Raw genomic sequence first — 18,136 nt, 5'->3', positions numbered from 1 at the left:
AGACTCTTAAATTTAACATATAAATCATTAAATGCTTCTAATAAATCATTATATTCAAATTGACTTACCGAATCTTCTTGTGCTACAAAGCACATGTTGGCAACTTCTTCATTTGATTCTTCATCGGAAGATGAGTCACTATCATCCCAACATGCTTGAAATGCCTTTTTCTTCTTGAATTGGTCTTTGGGCTTGATTTTGAGAAGAGGACAATCTTTCTTGATATGTCTTGCCTTTTGCAGTTAAAGCATTTGACTTCATTTGGATTGGAAGAATCCGCTTTCTTTACCTTTCTTTGAAATCTTGCCTTTTTGATGAATCTTCTGAATTGCCTTGTGATAAGGGCAATATCTTCATCTTCATCTTCTTCTGAATTTTCAGAGTCAGAAGTAGCCTTAAAAGCAAGAGATTTCTTCTTGGGTTCTTCTTCTTGTCTGTCTTGAAGTTGAACTTCATATGCCATTAAGTTACCAACCAAATCTTCAAGAGTGAGAGTGTTTAAATCATTTGCTTCCTCAATACTTGTAGTTTTTCTCTCCCATTCAGGAGTTAAACACCTTAGGATCTTTTTGACTAAATCCACTTGTGAATATTCTTTTCTAAGGGATTTCAGAGTGTTAGTGATATCGGTCATTCTTGTTACCATGTCCGATATAGATTCATTTTGCTTCATTTTAAACAATTCAAATTTATGAACTAAAGAAGCAATTTTAGATTTCTTTACCTTTGACGTACCTTCGTGAGTCACGAGAAGAGTATGTCAGATTTTATTTGTTGTAGAGCATTGAAAGATGCGATTGAACTCTACCTTGTCAACAGCACAATACAATGCATTCATAACCTTGGAATTAAGTGAAGCAGTCTTCTTTTCTTCATCGGTCCATCGACTGAAATCAGTTGATGGCATTTGGTACTTTTCTGAAACGACTCTCCAAATTTTGAGATCAATGGATTGTAAGAATATTGTCATTCTCACTTTCCAGTATCCATAGTTTGTTCCGTCGAAGAAAGAAAGACGAACAGAGAAACATCCTTCTTTGTGCTGAGAAGTTGTAGTTGTCATGCTAGATGATGGTCAAATCAAAATAATAGCAAACCCGCTCTGATACCAAATGAAAGTGCAATATTCAATTTCTATCTTTTTCTCCTGCAAGTTCCATCAATGTGTCTACCAAGAGACACCAAGTTCAATCTTTGAAAGTGCAATAGGATCGAGGCAACGAGCACTAGAGGGGGGGGGGTGAATAGTGCTTTTAAAAATTGTCTGCGGAATATTGACGGATTTTGCAATTTGAGAAGCAAACACACAAAGAACACAATAATTTATCCTAGTTTGGTCTTTCCCGACCTACATCCAGTCCCCAAGCAAAACCTGCTTGAAATTTCCACTATCAACCTTGTGTAACTACAAGATCATACAGACCAAATCCGGTCTCACTTCCAGTAACACACCTACTGAAAGCAAACAACTTCTTTAAACCAAGGAGTCCTTCCTTTTACAAAAAAATGAAATAAGTAACAACTTACAAACAACCTATGAGCCCTTCTTATGAATGCAAATGAGATGCAATTGGCTTTTGAGGTTGTTGAAATACTCTACTCACGAATTCACTGTCTCTCAAAGGAATTTGAGTGAAAAACTGAAATGAAAAATATCACGTGAGTGAGAAAATAAATATGAGTAAAAAACAAAGAGTAATTGATTCAAATTGATTGAATTGCAGTGTTTTTGAGTGTAAAATGCACTCATATTTATAATTGAAAGTTTCCATACATTGAGGGTATGAAAGGGTGTCAAAATAGTCTATTTTGAATGATCAAAACATTTGAAAAATGAAAGGACACGGCTTTTCAAAGTTTCAGGAAAAATGACAAAATTAGTCGACTGAAACAGTAGTTAGTCGACTAATAATTAGTTATTAGTAGACTGACAGTTATCGTCGGTCGACTGATCTGTTAATCGAGCCGTTTGAAAATCTGAACTTTTGAATCTTAGTCGACTAGAGAAAAGTTAGTCGACTGATAATATCATTAGTAGACTGAAAAACCTTTCAGTAGCCTGAAAAACCTTTCAGTCGATTGCTGCTAAAATTTTCTAAAAAACACAAGTTCTGTCTGGTCAACTGATAAAAGCATTAGTCGTCTGCTGCTAAATTTCCAGAAAACACATGTTCTGTCAAGTCGACTGATAAAGTCATTAGTCGACTGCTGCTAAATTTACAGAAAACAGACATTTTGTCCGGTCGACTAACAATACCTTCGGTCGACTAATTTGACAAAAATAACATTTTAGAAAATATGGCGCGAAAGGATTAGTCGACTGGTGAGTCTATTGGTCAACTAGTAAACATGAAAATATAAGAAAATAGTTTTCTAAAAAGATTTTCATGAAGGGTTCTTTTAGAAAAGTTTTTCTAAAGACATTTTAGGTGAAATGCAACCTAAATATGCACTCTAAGTAAGGCTCTTACAAGAATCTAAGACTTTTAATGAATTTATCATTTTCATACTAGTCTTCAAAGATTCTTCATCGAATTCTTCAATTTCTTCATTGCCTTAGCTGAAATGCAGTTGATTCACTTGCTCATCATAAAAACCTTGTACTTGAAGTATCATGTATGGCTTCATTGTCGTAATAAGTACAAATCATTCATTTGCATCTAACTTTCATTAATATAAATCATTGTAATGTTTAGCATTTTTAGGTAATCATCGCTTTAGGATTTTGTCTTCTTTAGTACAAATCGTTATCACATTCAATATTTTGCAAGAATAATCATGTCTATATCTAAACCACAATCACGATTGTATAGGTTGTGTGGAGACCGTATAGAGATGGGGAGAATGTGGACGAAGAGCTTGTTGTTGTGGCTGCGAGACTGTCTGTCTGCGATATTTGGCTCTTTAGCAAATATAAAGCTGAGTTGCAGCGTGGTAGTCGAGTACTCCTACAAGCTGACTTGGGACAGTCGATACCAAAAGTGCTTGTACTATTGAGAAGGAAGATGAATAGTGGTGGGGCCAGGAATGTGAATTGGCACAAATGCTTCATGAAACAATTGGATAGCTGAAACAAAAGAGGTGTTCATGCCATACCATATGATTATAAAGAACGACAATATGACCCCAACTATTTCAAACAATATTGGCAACCCATGCGTCGAAATCGACAAATTGAGGAGAAGCAACCTGAAAGTAAGGTCACTCTTATCCCCGAGCATGTCGTCTTCCAGCATAGACGTAACGTTCATCGTGTTCCTTAGGCAGATACTACGATTCTCTCTATTGCAGTACACGATAAGGAGCAAACACAAGTCCCAAAGGAGAAGGTATTGTTTGACAAAAGGTTAGCGATGCTGGAGAGATGTGCATAATTTGGGAGACAAATTGGGTCACTGGTTGAGATGATTACCAGTGGGTTTAATAAGATCAAGGAAATGAAGAGACCACTGAATAAAGAGACTCCACCAAGGCAAAGAAAGACAATTTCTATGTCCATCTGAGTCGTCAAGTGTCAGTGAATAAACATATTATGTGATTTGTGTATCTCGATGATTCTATGTTGTAATTCTATCATTCTTTGTTATAATTGTATAATTCTTTCCTTAATAAGTGTAACACAGAAGTGCCACTGAAAAATCGATAAGACTAGATAAACTTAGGTTTGTAATTATATAATTCTTTCATGATTTGTACTTACATTTGCTAAATCGTATAGCAATTATCAGTTTAGGGTTTATTATGTATCGTGATTCCTGTGATAGCGATTACTCTATATAGCAATTATGAAGTTACCATGATTTGTACTTACATTTGATAAATCGTATAGCGATTACTAGTTTAGGATTTATTATTTATATTGTTTCTTGTGATAGCGATTAATTAGTATAGCGATTATGAAATTACCACAATTTGTACTTAAGTTTACTAAATCATATAGCGATTACTAGTTTTGAGTTTATTATGTATAGTGATTCCTGTAATAATGATTACTCAATATAGCGACTATGATGTTACCATGATTTGTACTTACGTTTGCTAAATCGTATAACAATTATTGGTTTAGGGTTTATTACTTATAGCATTTTTGTGATAGCGTTTACTTAATACTATGATTACTCAGTATAGCGACTATGAAGTTACCATGTTTTGTACTTACATTTGCTAAATTATATAGCGATTACTGGTTTAGGGTTTATTACTTATAGTGTTTATGTGATAGCGATTACTTAATATGGCGATTACTCAATATAGCGATTATGAAGTTACCATGATTTATACCTACATTTGCTAAATCGTATAGTGATTACTGGTTTAGGGTTTATTATTTATAGCATTTCCTTTAAGTGCAAGGAACGTCACATAACATTAGTTTAGGGTTTAAGGTCTAGAGTTTAGGAAAACGTCATCTGACACACTACTGATGTTATGAGACGTGTCATTCATTTACACATACTAAAGTCATTTCGATGATACTAACAAATAAAATGATGTCATTTAATTAATGCACAATGTAATTTATTTATTTGTTAATATTCTTTGGGCATAATTTTTGAAAGCTGGCGGGATGTGAAATGACATAAAGAATAAATGAATGAAGCATCACATAACTTCAGTAGTATATTCCGCAAGGAACACAAAACGTTTCCTTTAAAAGCATGGAACATGCGACATTTCATTTAATAAAGAACCGGAGCCTTTCCTATAACCTGCTTCATGAGCAATGAACAGAAAAATCGATGTTTCCTTTAACCTCCTTCGTCGCAAAAGCTGTATCGATGTCAAAGAAGGATGCTATAATTCAGTTGAACGTCCACAAAAAAGGGTACCTTCGATTCCTTTAACCTGCTTCATCTTTTTTATATTGTTTACCGTTCATTTATTGAATATTCAACTAATTTTAGTGCAACATTCACAAAACAAGGTGCTAGAAAACTCAGCAAAGTGCTCGAAGAGAACATCGACCAGATGCGAGATGAATTTGTAGAAGAAAGCACTATTAGTAATTTTGTACGTATGAAACCACTATCAGTTATACATTTACGTATGCCATGGGTATGCATATTAACAAGTGCATATTTATTGTAAACAGACTATACGCAATTTCATCATGTATATTCAAAGCAAGGAAACAACCATGTCGGTCTGCATCGTCACCTCTTATTTTATGGTATATCGGTTATCATATATGTTTATTTTATTTTTTGATTTACTAATGTACCTTCATGTTTTAAACATACTATTATTACGGTTTCGTTCAACAAACTATTGTCCGCCGAATGCCATACGTGGTTGGATTTCTAGACGGATTATAATATTGGAGTAACGATGACCAAATAGCAGACTTTTGGTCAAGTGAAAAGGTTTGTGACCATATCGATTTTTAAGATGTTAAATCTATTTAAGATCTTGTTTTGATTCTTAATATCAATTTTTAAGCTATCAATAGAAATTTTCATATCGATTTAAGATATTGTTTTGATTCTTAATATCGATTTCTATGCTGATTCTAAATATCGATTTTTAAGATATCAATAGAAATTTCCAAATCGATTTAAGATATTGTTTTGATTCTTAATATCGATTTCTATGTTGATTCTTAATACCTATTTTTAAGCTATCAATACAAATTTTCATATCAATTTAAGATATTGTTTTGATTCTTAATATTGATTTCTATGTTGATTTTTAATATCGATTTAAGATATTTTTTTGATTCTTAATATCGACTTAAGATATTGTTTTGATTCTAAATATCAATTTTTAAGATATCAATAGGAATTTCCATATCAATTTAGAATGTTGTTTTGATTCTTAATATCGATTTAAGATATTGTTTTGATTCTTAATATCAATTTTTAAGATATCAAAACAAATTTTCAAATCGATTTAAGATATTGTTCTGAATCTTAATATTGATTTCTATACTGATTCTTAATATCGATTTAAGATATTGTTTTGATTCTTAATATCGATTTCTATTTTGATTCTTAATATCTATTTTTAATCTATCAATAGGAATTTCCATATCGATTTAAGATATTGTTTTGATTCTTAATATCAATTTCTATGTTGATTCCTAATATCGATTTAAGATATTGTTTTGATTCTTAATATCGATTTATATGTTGATTCTTGACAGCAATTTTTATGCTATCAATACACATTTCCATATCGATTTTGTAAGATATTTTATAATTGATTTGCAGATATTGATTCTTACATTGTGGCAATCAGAAAAGCATTGGGTCTTATACGTGTTGGATATACAAAAACAAAAAATATGGTTATACAACTCCTTGGACTATAACATTGGTGTAGACCGTGACATTGTGCATTTTGTAAGTTTCTATCTATAAGATTATCGTATCTTGTACTGTGGCCCAAAATTTACTTGCTTTTGCATAAACCGCATGTTAGATTTTTCAGAGACGTGTTAAGTATCGACATTGGCCCATGGAGGCTTCACGTCGCAGAGGATGTTCCTTTATAAAATAATGGCATCGATTGTGGCATCTTTGTAATGAAGTATATTGAAACAATATACTATGGACGAGAACCAGAATGCTATACACTTAAACATGCAAGATTACCTAGAAAGCAATGAAGGACGCGAGGCCCCCAGGAGTAAGAAGAAGTCGTTTTAAACGTCTACCTGTTCTCAAGGATAACGTGAAGAGGGTTACGTTCTACTACTGAGAGAGAGAGATAGCAATTTTGGTTCAACATTCAATTTCTTGAACATTACAAATTTTTTGTGTACAAACATTTGTAACCGATTTTGTAGACTGTGTATACAAATTTTGTAAGACTGTGTACAAAATTCACATTGATCTATAAACCAAAATATGAACCTAGCACACGTGTGTTGAATACGCAAATCGCTACCTCAAGCACGCAAATTGCAACAATGTAAATTCCGCAGGCACACATTTCAAAATTATAATACAAATATCATGCAAATCGACACATCTTACAAATCAATATAATATTGCATAATATATTACAAATCGATATAATATTGCATAATATATTACAAATCGATATAATATTGCATAATATATTATAAATCGATTCTTAATATCCATTTCTAAGCTATTAATTGGAATTTCTCTCTCGATTTTTATGATATTTTATCATCGATTTGCAGATATTGCTTCCTAACACACTGTCTACTATAAATTTATAGGATATTATATCGATTTTTATGAGAAATTATTTTGTTTGTTATTATCGATTTGTAATATATTACAATGAATTGTCGTATATTGATTTGTAAGATTTCATGTGTTTTCTAGTGTCAATTTGTGACATATTGTTTTGTTTGTTATTATCAATTTGTAATATATTATGCTGAATTGCCGTATATCAATTTGTAAGATATTATGTGTTTTCTAGTGTCGATTTGTGATATATTATTTTGTTTGTTATTATTGATTTATAATATATTATATTGAATTGCCGTATATTGATTTGTAAGATATTATGTGTTTTCTAGTGTTGATTTGTGAGATATTGTTTTGGTTGTTAATATCGATTTGTAATATATTTTTCTGAATTGTCGTATATCGATTTGTAAGATATTATGTGTTTTCTAGTGTCGATTTATGAGATATTATTTTGGTTGTTAATATCAATTTGTAATATATTATGCTGAATTGCCGTATATTGATTTATTTGATATTATGCTGAATTGCCGTATACCGATTTATAATATATTATGCTAAATTGTCGTATATCGATTTGTAAGATATTATGTATTTTCTAGTATCGATATGTGAGATATTATTTTGGTCGTTAATATTGATTTGTAAGCTATTATGCTGAATTGCAGTATATCGATTTGTAAGATATTATGTTGAATTGCCGTATAGCGATTTGTAATATATTATACTGAATTGCTGTATATCGATTTGTAAGATATTATGTGTTTTCTAGTATCGATTTGTGAGATATTGTTTTGGTTGTTAATATTGATTTGTAAAATATTATGCTGAATTGTTGTATATCGATTTGTAAGATATTATGCTGAATTGCCGTATACTGATTTGTAATATATTATGCTAAATTGTTGTATATCAATTTGTAAGATAATATGTGTTTTCTAGTGTCAATTTGTGAGATATGGTTTTCTTTGTTAATATCGATTTGTAAGCTATTATGTTGAATTACCGTGTCGATTTATAATATATTATGCTTAATTGTTGTATATCGATTTATAAGATATTATGTGTTTTCTAGTGTCGATTTTTATGATATTTGTAGTATGATGTCTATTATAGAATTATAACAAAGAATTATAACATTACAACAAAAAATTATCGATTTACAACAAAGAATTATAGAATTACAACATAGATATATCAATTTACAACAAAGAACTATAGAATGCTAAACATTACAATGATTTACACTAATGAAAGTTAAATGCTACAACTATTTTATAGCTGAAGAATCCACACGTGATTCCTGTGCTGCATTTCTCACTTTTGAATTGAACTGAGCCTGTCATGAAACAAAACAATATAATACACAACATTAAGTTCAACAAGAAATGCAAACATCCTTCCAAAATTGTTGCATACCAAAAGACTTGTCAAACTCTTGCCATCATTCCACTCAAACAGGTCGGGAGGATTGCAGGTTCCAACGTTGTAGTGCACGTCTGTAGGGTATTGCTACATGTTGGAAATTACACAAGTTAGATATTGATAAGTTGCACATAATATAATTTACATGGGAAGCAATATACTGTATTACATAATTGTTCATACGAAGGGCTTGGTTGCTTAGGGGTTGGTTGTTTCTTAGACATTTTCTTGCCAACCAATTTTAGTGCACCCTTTGCCCTCCGACAACTGCGATCAGTGGCAGGTTTCCTTTTGATAGCCTTCGCTAGGTGAATATTTTCATCATAATCTACAACGTTTACTCCTAACTTGTCGAAGATGATGTTTATGCTTCGGCACAACTTCTGATAAGGGTCAAGGGAAGCATGATTTTCACCTATGTTGTTCGATCTCGTTTTCTTTGATTGGTCTTCATGAGCTGCAACAAACTCATGGTGAATTAACTGCACTTTTTCAAGTAATTCTCTTGACACTTTTTTCATACATACATAGGCTTATTTGCTTTTCGATGCCAAATCTGCAACATGCATAAGTGACCTACATAGTTGTTGGTAACAGGAGGCTATGTGGAACTTCTCATTAATAATAGATGGACTGACATAATTTGTATCCAGCAGTTCAATCTTTGCTTGTCTCATTCATCTTCACATTATATATGACTCAGGTATTTCTTGTATCTTCTCTTGATTAAGTGTCTTTAATGCATGACGACATAAAATACCTTTGAATTCAAACATTTTGCACGTACATTCAACTATTCTGTTGTCAACATTGTATGTAACATGTGTTTCTTTCCTTTTGGGATGCTGTAAACACCCCAAATTTTTCAAAGTTTTAAAAATTTTCCTTTTTGCCCCTAGGACCCACCTTCTGAGTCATTCAGAAGGACAATTGGATCAATTTTGATCATTTCTGAACTCGACCTCAGATCCATTTCACCATCTAATATCTGAGATCCAATTTTATTCTTGTTTTCCAATTTAATTCCATTCTCTAAGCCTAATCCAAATCCAAATTCAAATTCCAATTTTTATCATGAATTTGGGTTTTTCATTTCAATTTTCAGAAATCCATATTCAGGGTTCAATTGCCATTTCCTTCATTTTTACCTTCAATCGAGAAACAAATTCAATTTCTATTCAAAAACCTCGAATCCAGATCCTTTTTAAAAATTCAAAACTAATCCTCTTATTCCAAAAATAAATCCAGTATTTTCCTCATTTCAAAATCAATATTTCAAAACTGGATCCATTTTAAAACCTTGATTTGGATTTTTTTTAAATATCAAACTGGATCCATATCCAAATTTAAAATCCAATTTTCATCCTAATTTCAAAATCAATTCTTGGATTTTAAAATCCAACATTTTGTGAAATCTTTTAAAAAATATCCTGGATCTAATTTATAATTTAACCTAGATTTCAAAAATCAAAATAAATCTTGGATCCAGTCCAGATCCATTTTAAAATTCAGATTTTCCCTTTTATTTCTTTCATTTTCATATCTTTGTTAGTTTTAGAAAGAAAGAAAAAGAAAAAAGAAAAAAAATCTCTTTTATAAAGGGGGCGCGCCACTTATCATTTTTTTTTAAATTTTAAAGAAGGTTTTCATTTTAAACTTTGATCTAGCTTTAAAAAACTCATTTTTCACTTGATTTTAACTTCCCCCTTTGTTTTTAAAACCCACATGTGCATACTTAAAGATGGTGCCATGTGTCAATATTTTAGCAAAACACCCACTTTACCCATCTCAAAATTTTTAAAATGCCCACATGAGGAGGTCGACCCCCCCCCCCCCCCCCCTTGTATCCCCTTTGAATGCCATGTGGCAAGAGCCTTCTAGAGGCCTTGCCACATCAGTTTTATGCTAACCAATTTTCAAACTTTCAATGCCTAAACTACCCCCACCTTAGGCTATAAATAGAAGCCAAAAGGGAGGGGTCGATCATCTTGAATCCTCCTCTCCTTCTTATATTTACTTTAATTTCCTATTGGTGGCTGAAGTGAGGAAGGAGGAAGCTCAACCAAGGTGAACTTTCTTCCCTCTTTCAATTAGTTTTTTCCATTTTTTTTTTAATTTCTCTAGGCATCGCTCCCCTCCTTTTTTCTTCTTCTTTCAATTTCTTTCTGATTTCATAAGTACCAATGTAGATATACTTCATTTCTGTGTTAATTTTTTATTCCATGCTTTTTGATCCATTCAATCTGCTATTTAATTCATGCAATTTCATTTTAGTCATTAGAATTATGAGATTTGATCTTCTATAGATCAAATCTCATATTCGATTGGCCAAATTAATCTCAATTTATGTTTTAGTGCTTTGATTATATTTATGAATGCATTTTATCTTAAATTTTTCTCATACATTCATTCATTCATAATCTAAAACGTTAGATCTCATGTTTTGAGCATCCACTCAAGTGTAATTTGCTTTTTATCATGTTCAGTTGCCTTTAGATTGCATTTTCAATTCTGGCCCATTTTAGATCTATCAATTTGCCTATAATTAAAGCTCATTTTTATCTGAATTTTTTACTGCAACCTTATGCATATGCTTTCAAGATCTCCACCAAAAATCAGATCATTCTGAGTTTGTTTGACCCACTTTTAAGATTCATAACCTATTGTTCTACACCGTCAGGATTTTTGCAGAATCAGGACCAACTTGTCAGAGTGATATCTCCCTAACCGGAGATGATCTCTCCAATCTGTAAAAAGTGGAGGGTCTAAAATTAAATATGGTTTGTTCATGCCAAATTTTAGTGATTTCTATGGTGTTTTCATACCTATTTTTGGTTGTAAAATAACCCTATCACTATGTATCATTTTAATAGCTCAGATTTTGATCCATTTTGTCAGAGTTGTATCTCCCTAATGGGAGATCATTTTCCAATTTTATCAAAAGGGATCTCTTCATTTATATGTCTAGTTCATCTTTGTCAATTTTCATAAATTGTTATAATCGATTTTTATTTATTTTTATTAAATACCAGAACCCTGTATTCTGATTCTGTATGAACAATTTTGCATGTATTTTGATTTTGGCCCCATATTATAACTGTTAGTCTCCTTCAGCAAATTGCCATTCGATTTGCAACATTCTTCAACAAATCATTATTCAATTTGTAATGTCCTTCAGCAAATCGTCATTCGATTTACAACAACTTTTAGCAAATCGTTGTTCAATTTGTAATATCCTTCAACAAATCATGATTCGATTTACAACTTTCTTCAGTAAATCGCTATTTTGATTTGTGGTGTCCTTCGACAAATCACCATTGCGGTTTGTAGTCTCCTTCAGCAAATCATTATTTGATTTATAACATCCTTCAGCAAATCGCTATTGCGATTCACAGTGTCTTTCAGTAAATCGTTGTGCAATTTACAATATTCTTCAGCAAATCACTATTGCGATTTACAGTGTCTCTCAGTAAATCGTTGTGCGATTTACTATTTTCTTCAGTAAATCGCTATTGCGATTTACAATGTCTTCAGTAAATTGTTATTGCAATTTACAGTGTCTTCAGCAAATCGCTATTGCAATTTATGGTCTTATTCAGCAAATCGCTGTGCGATTTACGTAAATCACTATTTGAATGAGGGCCAACTTGTCGAAGGCGTATCTCCCTAACCAGAGATCGTATTTACAATCTGTAATAAAGAAGTATCTTTATGATTGAATCTAGTTTTTTTATACCAATTTTCAGGATTTCTATGGTCATTTTATGTCTGATTTTGGTAAAAAAAAAACCTGTCATTCTGTATTATTTTGAGTTACTCAGGTTTTAGCCTGATTTGTCCGAGTCATATCTTCCTAACGAGAGATCATTTTCTAGATCTGTAAAAAGGGTTTTTTTACTTTATGTGTCTAGTTTATTCCTATCAAATTTTATAAATTTTTATGCTCATTTTCTATTTTAATTCTTTTAAAAACTGAAACAGGTTACAGAACTTTAGGTTCTATAACAGGTTCATTTCCTGAAATAGAACAATGACTTCCCGAAATCACCATTTCTAAACCAAATTGATTTTTCCATTATGTAACTTGAAAAAGTTTTCTTATCATGTTAGAAAACTTCTCTCATAAATTTGGTACAATTTAAATTCGTATGGTCTGTGAAACATCTAAATTACAGAAGTCTGCTCACTTTTCTCAAATTCCCATTTTCTAAAACTTAAGCCTCAATGCTTGATTAATATCTAGAGATTCAAAGAGAGTTTGCAAAATCTGTAAAAAAGAGAAATTTTCCCTGTTATGTCATGAATCCATGGGATCAATTTGAGCTCTTTTTTACTTCATTTCAGCCAAAGCATTCTGACTGGTTTTCTGTAAAATCTTATTTCTGCAAAATTCCTTTCTTGTTACACTTATAGACTCCAACTTCAATTTTTTCTTGCATGATTTCTCAAAAATCTTCAATATTAAATGGTTTTTAAGATAGGTCTAGAGTCTTCATAATAATTTTGAGCATTTTAATACATCATTCATTTTATTTTGCTTAATTTTTCTCATTTTGGAGCTTAAAAGGATTATTTTGGTTAATTTCCTTCAATTTTCAAATATTGGAGGAAAAAACAATTAAGCCTACATTTATTACTAATATGTTTTCTCAATTTTGCAGGTATTTTATTTTCTTTATTATTTCTTTTTTCAATTATTGTATTAATTCAAAGGTTGTAATAATTAGATTAATGAGAATTTTTATCTTTATGCTTAGTTTAGAATGAATGAGCATATAGATTAATTTTAATTTTTCATAATTGATTATGGCATTTTCTTTTATTTTTTTTAATTCACAATAAAAAATACGAATGGGCACGTGCTCCATTTAATAAAGGATAAATAAAACTAAGTAAAGTTCATATTTACGGCCATAGTCGAAATATGAATAATACTTAGAATTACTTTTCTTTATTAAAATACAAAAATCAACTTACACTATTAAGTCATTTTCAAAAAATCATCATATTTCAAAAATGCATTTTCTTCCTTTATTAGAATTCAAAATAAAGATTAATTCAAAATATATTTGTGGCCACAATCATGAATATATGGAAATTTAATCTTGTTTTAATTCTATAAAGGTACAAAAATTTATTTTATTCTTTATTGGAATTCAAATAAAGATTAAATTAGAATATGTTTGTGACCATAGTCACGAATATATTAAAATTTAATCTTGTTTTAATTCTATTAAAGAATGAAATTTGCTTTTAATTCTAATTTCAAACAAATTCCTTTAATGCATTCATCATTTAAGATAGAATTGCATCAGTATTTTCCGTCTTTTTCAAATTATTTCAAGTTATTTTCAAATTTCTAAGTGATTTTTGAAATAAGTTTTTAAAAACAATTTTGATTTCTAAATTCAAAGTCCTTTTTTATTTCCATTTATAAATTCAAACTTATCTTTTTATTTCATTTTTCAATTTCATTTTCATTCAATTTTAAATCCTATTTCAAATATCTATTTTTAATTTCCAAATTTTTGATTTTATTTCTAAATTTCCCATTTTCGAATTTCATATTCCAATTTTGAATTTTATTTTCAAATATTAAAATTAATTTTTTATTTCTTTCAAAATTCCAAATTTTGAATTCTATTTTCATTTCAAATCCAATTTTAAAATTTCAAATTCTGAATTTCATTCTAAAATTCAATTTTGAATTTCACTTTAAATTTCAAATTCTAAATTCAATATCACTTTCGAATCTCAATTTAGATTTTTGATTTCCAATTTAATTTTCAAATTCAATTCCATTTTCAATTCTAAATTAACTTCAAATTCTATTTCAAATTCAAAGTTTCAATTTCAAAAGTCATTTCAATTTCCAATTTTCAGATTTCAATTCCAACTTCCATTTAATTCTTCATTTTAGATTTTAACTTCAAATTTCAAAACAATTTCAAAGTTCAAAATTTCATTATTCAAGTCAAAAAAAAATAATTTCAATTTCTAAATGATTTGTGAAATCATTTCAAGTCTGTTTCAAACCTATCTTCAAATAATCTTTCAAATCAAGTTTCAAAAAATCACTTGAGAATTCATTTCTTGAAATATTTTTAAGTATTTTTTGAATCAAAACAATTTTCTTAAAAGCATGAACGTTTTCAAGTTCAAAATTATAGCACAAGCATGATTCTATGTGCATTTAAGACTTAGAATAATTTCTTAGATAAATTTAGGTGAAGCAAACTCCGCCTGTGTATAACTGTTTAGTTATACACTGCCGGTCCCAAGCCCGGATAAAGGAGGAGGGTTGCGGTAGGCCTGTGACAGCCAGCATAAAAACTTAGTCATACCCTATGAATATGAACCAATATGCGAATTTCGTTGGGGCGTTCCCTACTGAGCGACGCGTTGTACTCTATAGGCTCGGAGGCAGTGATAAATGGGCAAGAGTTGCTAGGTCGTCGCCCGGAAGCGACGCGTCACACCGGCGCCCGGGTGTGGTGTCAAATAGGCAAGGGTTCCCTCACTTTGTTGGACGGGTGGGGGTAAAGAAGTTAGTCCAAGACCAAAAAATTAGGTTAGCCACTTGGAACATAGGGTCTTTAACTGGTAAGTTAGTAGAGTTAGTAGATGTTATGTGTAGGAGAAAGATTGATATTTTATGTCTACAAGAGACCAAATGGGTAGGTGAGAAAGCAAAAGTGATAGAACCTTGGGGATATAAGATTTGGTATACAGGAATAAATAGGAATAGGAATGGAGTAGGGATTGTTATGAGTCGTGAGTTTATAGATAATGTAGTTGAGGTCCGTAGGAAGGGTGATAGGATTTTACTTATTAAATTAGTATTAGGTACGGATATTATTAATATTATTAGTGTTTATGCACCTCAAGTAGGTTTAGATGATTCCACTAAGCATCAATTTTGGGAAGATTTAGATGGAGTAGTACAAGGGATATCTTATGGAGAAAGGTTTTTCATCGGCAGTGACCTTAATGGGCATGTAGGCATTAGTAGGGATGGATTTGAGAGTATCCATGGAGGCTATGGTATAGGAGAAAGAAACGATAGTGGAGAAAGGATTTTAGATTTTGGTTTGTCCTATGATATGATCTTAGCAAACACTTGGTTTAGGAAGAGGGAGTCTCACCTAGTAACATTTAAAAGTGGGGTTAATACGAGTCAGATAGATTTTTTCCTACTTAGAAAGAGAGATAGGGGTTGTTGCATCGATTGTAAGGTTATACCGGGAGAAAGTGTAGCTACACAACATAGAGTCTTAATTTTAGATCTTAGAATTAGACAATGCCGCAAAAGGGATAGACATAGGATAGATCCTAGAATTAAGTGGTGGGCACTGAAAGGAGCTAAACAAGGAATGTTTGTAGAGCGGGTAGTTAAGGAAGTTGATTGGTGTCTCGAGGAGGATTCAGAATCTATGTGAAATAAGATAGTTTGTGGCATGAGAAATGTGGCTAAGGAGGTATTGGGTGAGTCTAAAGGCGGTGCACCGCTAGGTAAGGATACATCGTGGTGGAACGAGGATGTCAAATTAGTTATTAAGGTTAAAAGAGAGTGTTATAGAAATCTAAGTAAAAGTCGTGATAATGAGAATTTGGAGAAGTATATGATAGCAAAGAAGGAAGCTAAAAAAGTAGTTCGGAACGCGAGGGATAAGGTATATAAGGAGGTTTATGACAAGTTGGATACCAAAGAGGGTGAGAAGGATATTTATAGGATTGTAAAAATGAGAGATAGGAAATCAAGGGATCTGGGTATGGTTAGATGTATCAAAGATGAAACGCAAAGGGTTTTAGTCAAAGATGAGGAGATTAAGGAGAGATGGAAAGATTATTTTGATAAGCTATTTAATGAAAGTCATGCTCATGATCTTGGAAACTTTTCCATTCCTTTTCATGAGATGAATCGTGACTTCATGCGCAAGATTCAAAAGAAAGAAATTGCAGAGGCTTTGAAGAAAATGAAATCAAGAAGGGCAGTTGGCCCAGATGGTATACCTATCGAGGCTTGGAAATGCTTGGGAGAGAAAGGTTTAGAATGGTTGACAAATCTTTTTAACAAGATTTGGCGGACAAATAAGATGCCTAATGAGTGGAAAAAGAGTACTTTGGTGCCTCTATATAAGAATAAGGGTGATATACAAGATTGCACAAACTATCGTGGTATAAAACTCATTAGTCATACTATGAAACTTTGGGAGAAGGTGATTGAGTCTAGGTTGAGGAAGGTTGTCATGATATCGGAGAATCAATTTGGTTTTATGCCTGAAAGATCTACTATGGAAGCTATACATCTTCTTAGACAACTTATTGAGAGAAATAAAAAGAGGTACAAAGATTTTCATATGGTTTTTATTGATTTGGAGAAGGCTTACGATAGAGTACCTAGGGACGTTCTCTGGTGGACAGTGATGAAGAAAGGTGTTTCTCTTAAGTACATTAGTATAATTAAAGATATGTATGAAGGAGTAGTAACCAGTGTCCGCACTTGTGGAGGGGTGACAACCAATTTTCCTATAACGGTTGGGTTACATCAAGGATCTACTTTAAGCCCTTTCCTATTTGCTATAGTGATGGATGAGCTTACGAGATCAATTCAAGAAAATGTGCCGTGGTGTATGTTGTTTGCTGATGATATTGTTTTGATTGATGAGTCTAGAGCTGGGGTTAATGCTAAGTTAGAATTATGGAGACAGACATTGGAAGCAAGAGGTTTTAAGTTGAGTAAGAGTAAGACATAATACATGGAATGTCGATTTAGTAAGCAACAAAATAGAGATGGGAGTGTAGTAAAGCTTGGTGAGCAAGAAATACCGGTGGATGATTCTTTCAAATATTTGGGATCTATCATTCAAAAGTATGGAGAAATTGATGGAGATGTAAATCATAGGATAAAGCTTGGGTGGATAAAATGGAAGAGTGGAACTGGAGTGTTGTGCGATCGTAGAATGCCATTGCGGTTGAAGGGAAAGTTTTATAGGATGACTATTAGGCCCGCTTTACTATATGGTACGGAATGTTGGGCTGCCAAGAGACATCATATTAAAAAAATGAGTGTAGCTGAGATGCATATGCTGAGATGGATGTGTGGAAATACAATAAAAGATAAGATTCGGAACGAGGAGATATGTAAGAAGGTAGGCGTTGCACCCATTGAAAATAAGATAAGAGAGAATCGTTTACGGTGGTTTGGACATATTCGACGAAGGCCTAATGATCCTCCAGTTAGAAGGATGGAGAAATGGGAAAATATATTAGTTAAAAGAGGTTGGGGTAGGCCTAGGAAGACATGGATGGAGGTGATAAGAAAGGATATGAATGCTTTGAACCTCACCGAGGACATGGCATTTGATAGAAATGAATGGAGGAGAAGGATTCATGTGGAAGACCCAGAATAATTTTCTTTGTTGGTTCATATCGCCGACCCCAATTGTTTTGGGATGAAGGCGCAGTTGTTGTTGTTGTTGAAATTTAGGTGAAGCAAAGGCATAAATTCGATCCTTAGTTCAATTACTCCCCTGGTAAAGGCA

The sequence above is a fragment of the Nuphar pumila genome, chromosome 12 (genome assembly GCF_984573655.1).
Source record: "Nuphar pumila chromosome 12, dmNupPumi1.hap1.1, whole genome shotgun sequence".
NCBI lineage: Eukaryota > Viridiplantae > Streptophyta > Magnoliopsida > Nymphaeales > Nymphaeaceae > Nuphar > Nuphar pumila.
The sequence above is the reverse complement of the archived record's forward strand: the minus strand, read 5'-3'. Positions refer to the sequence as shown.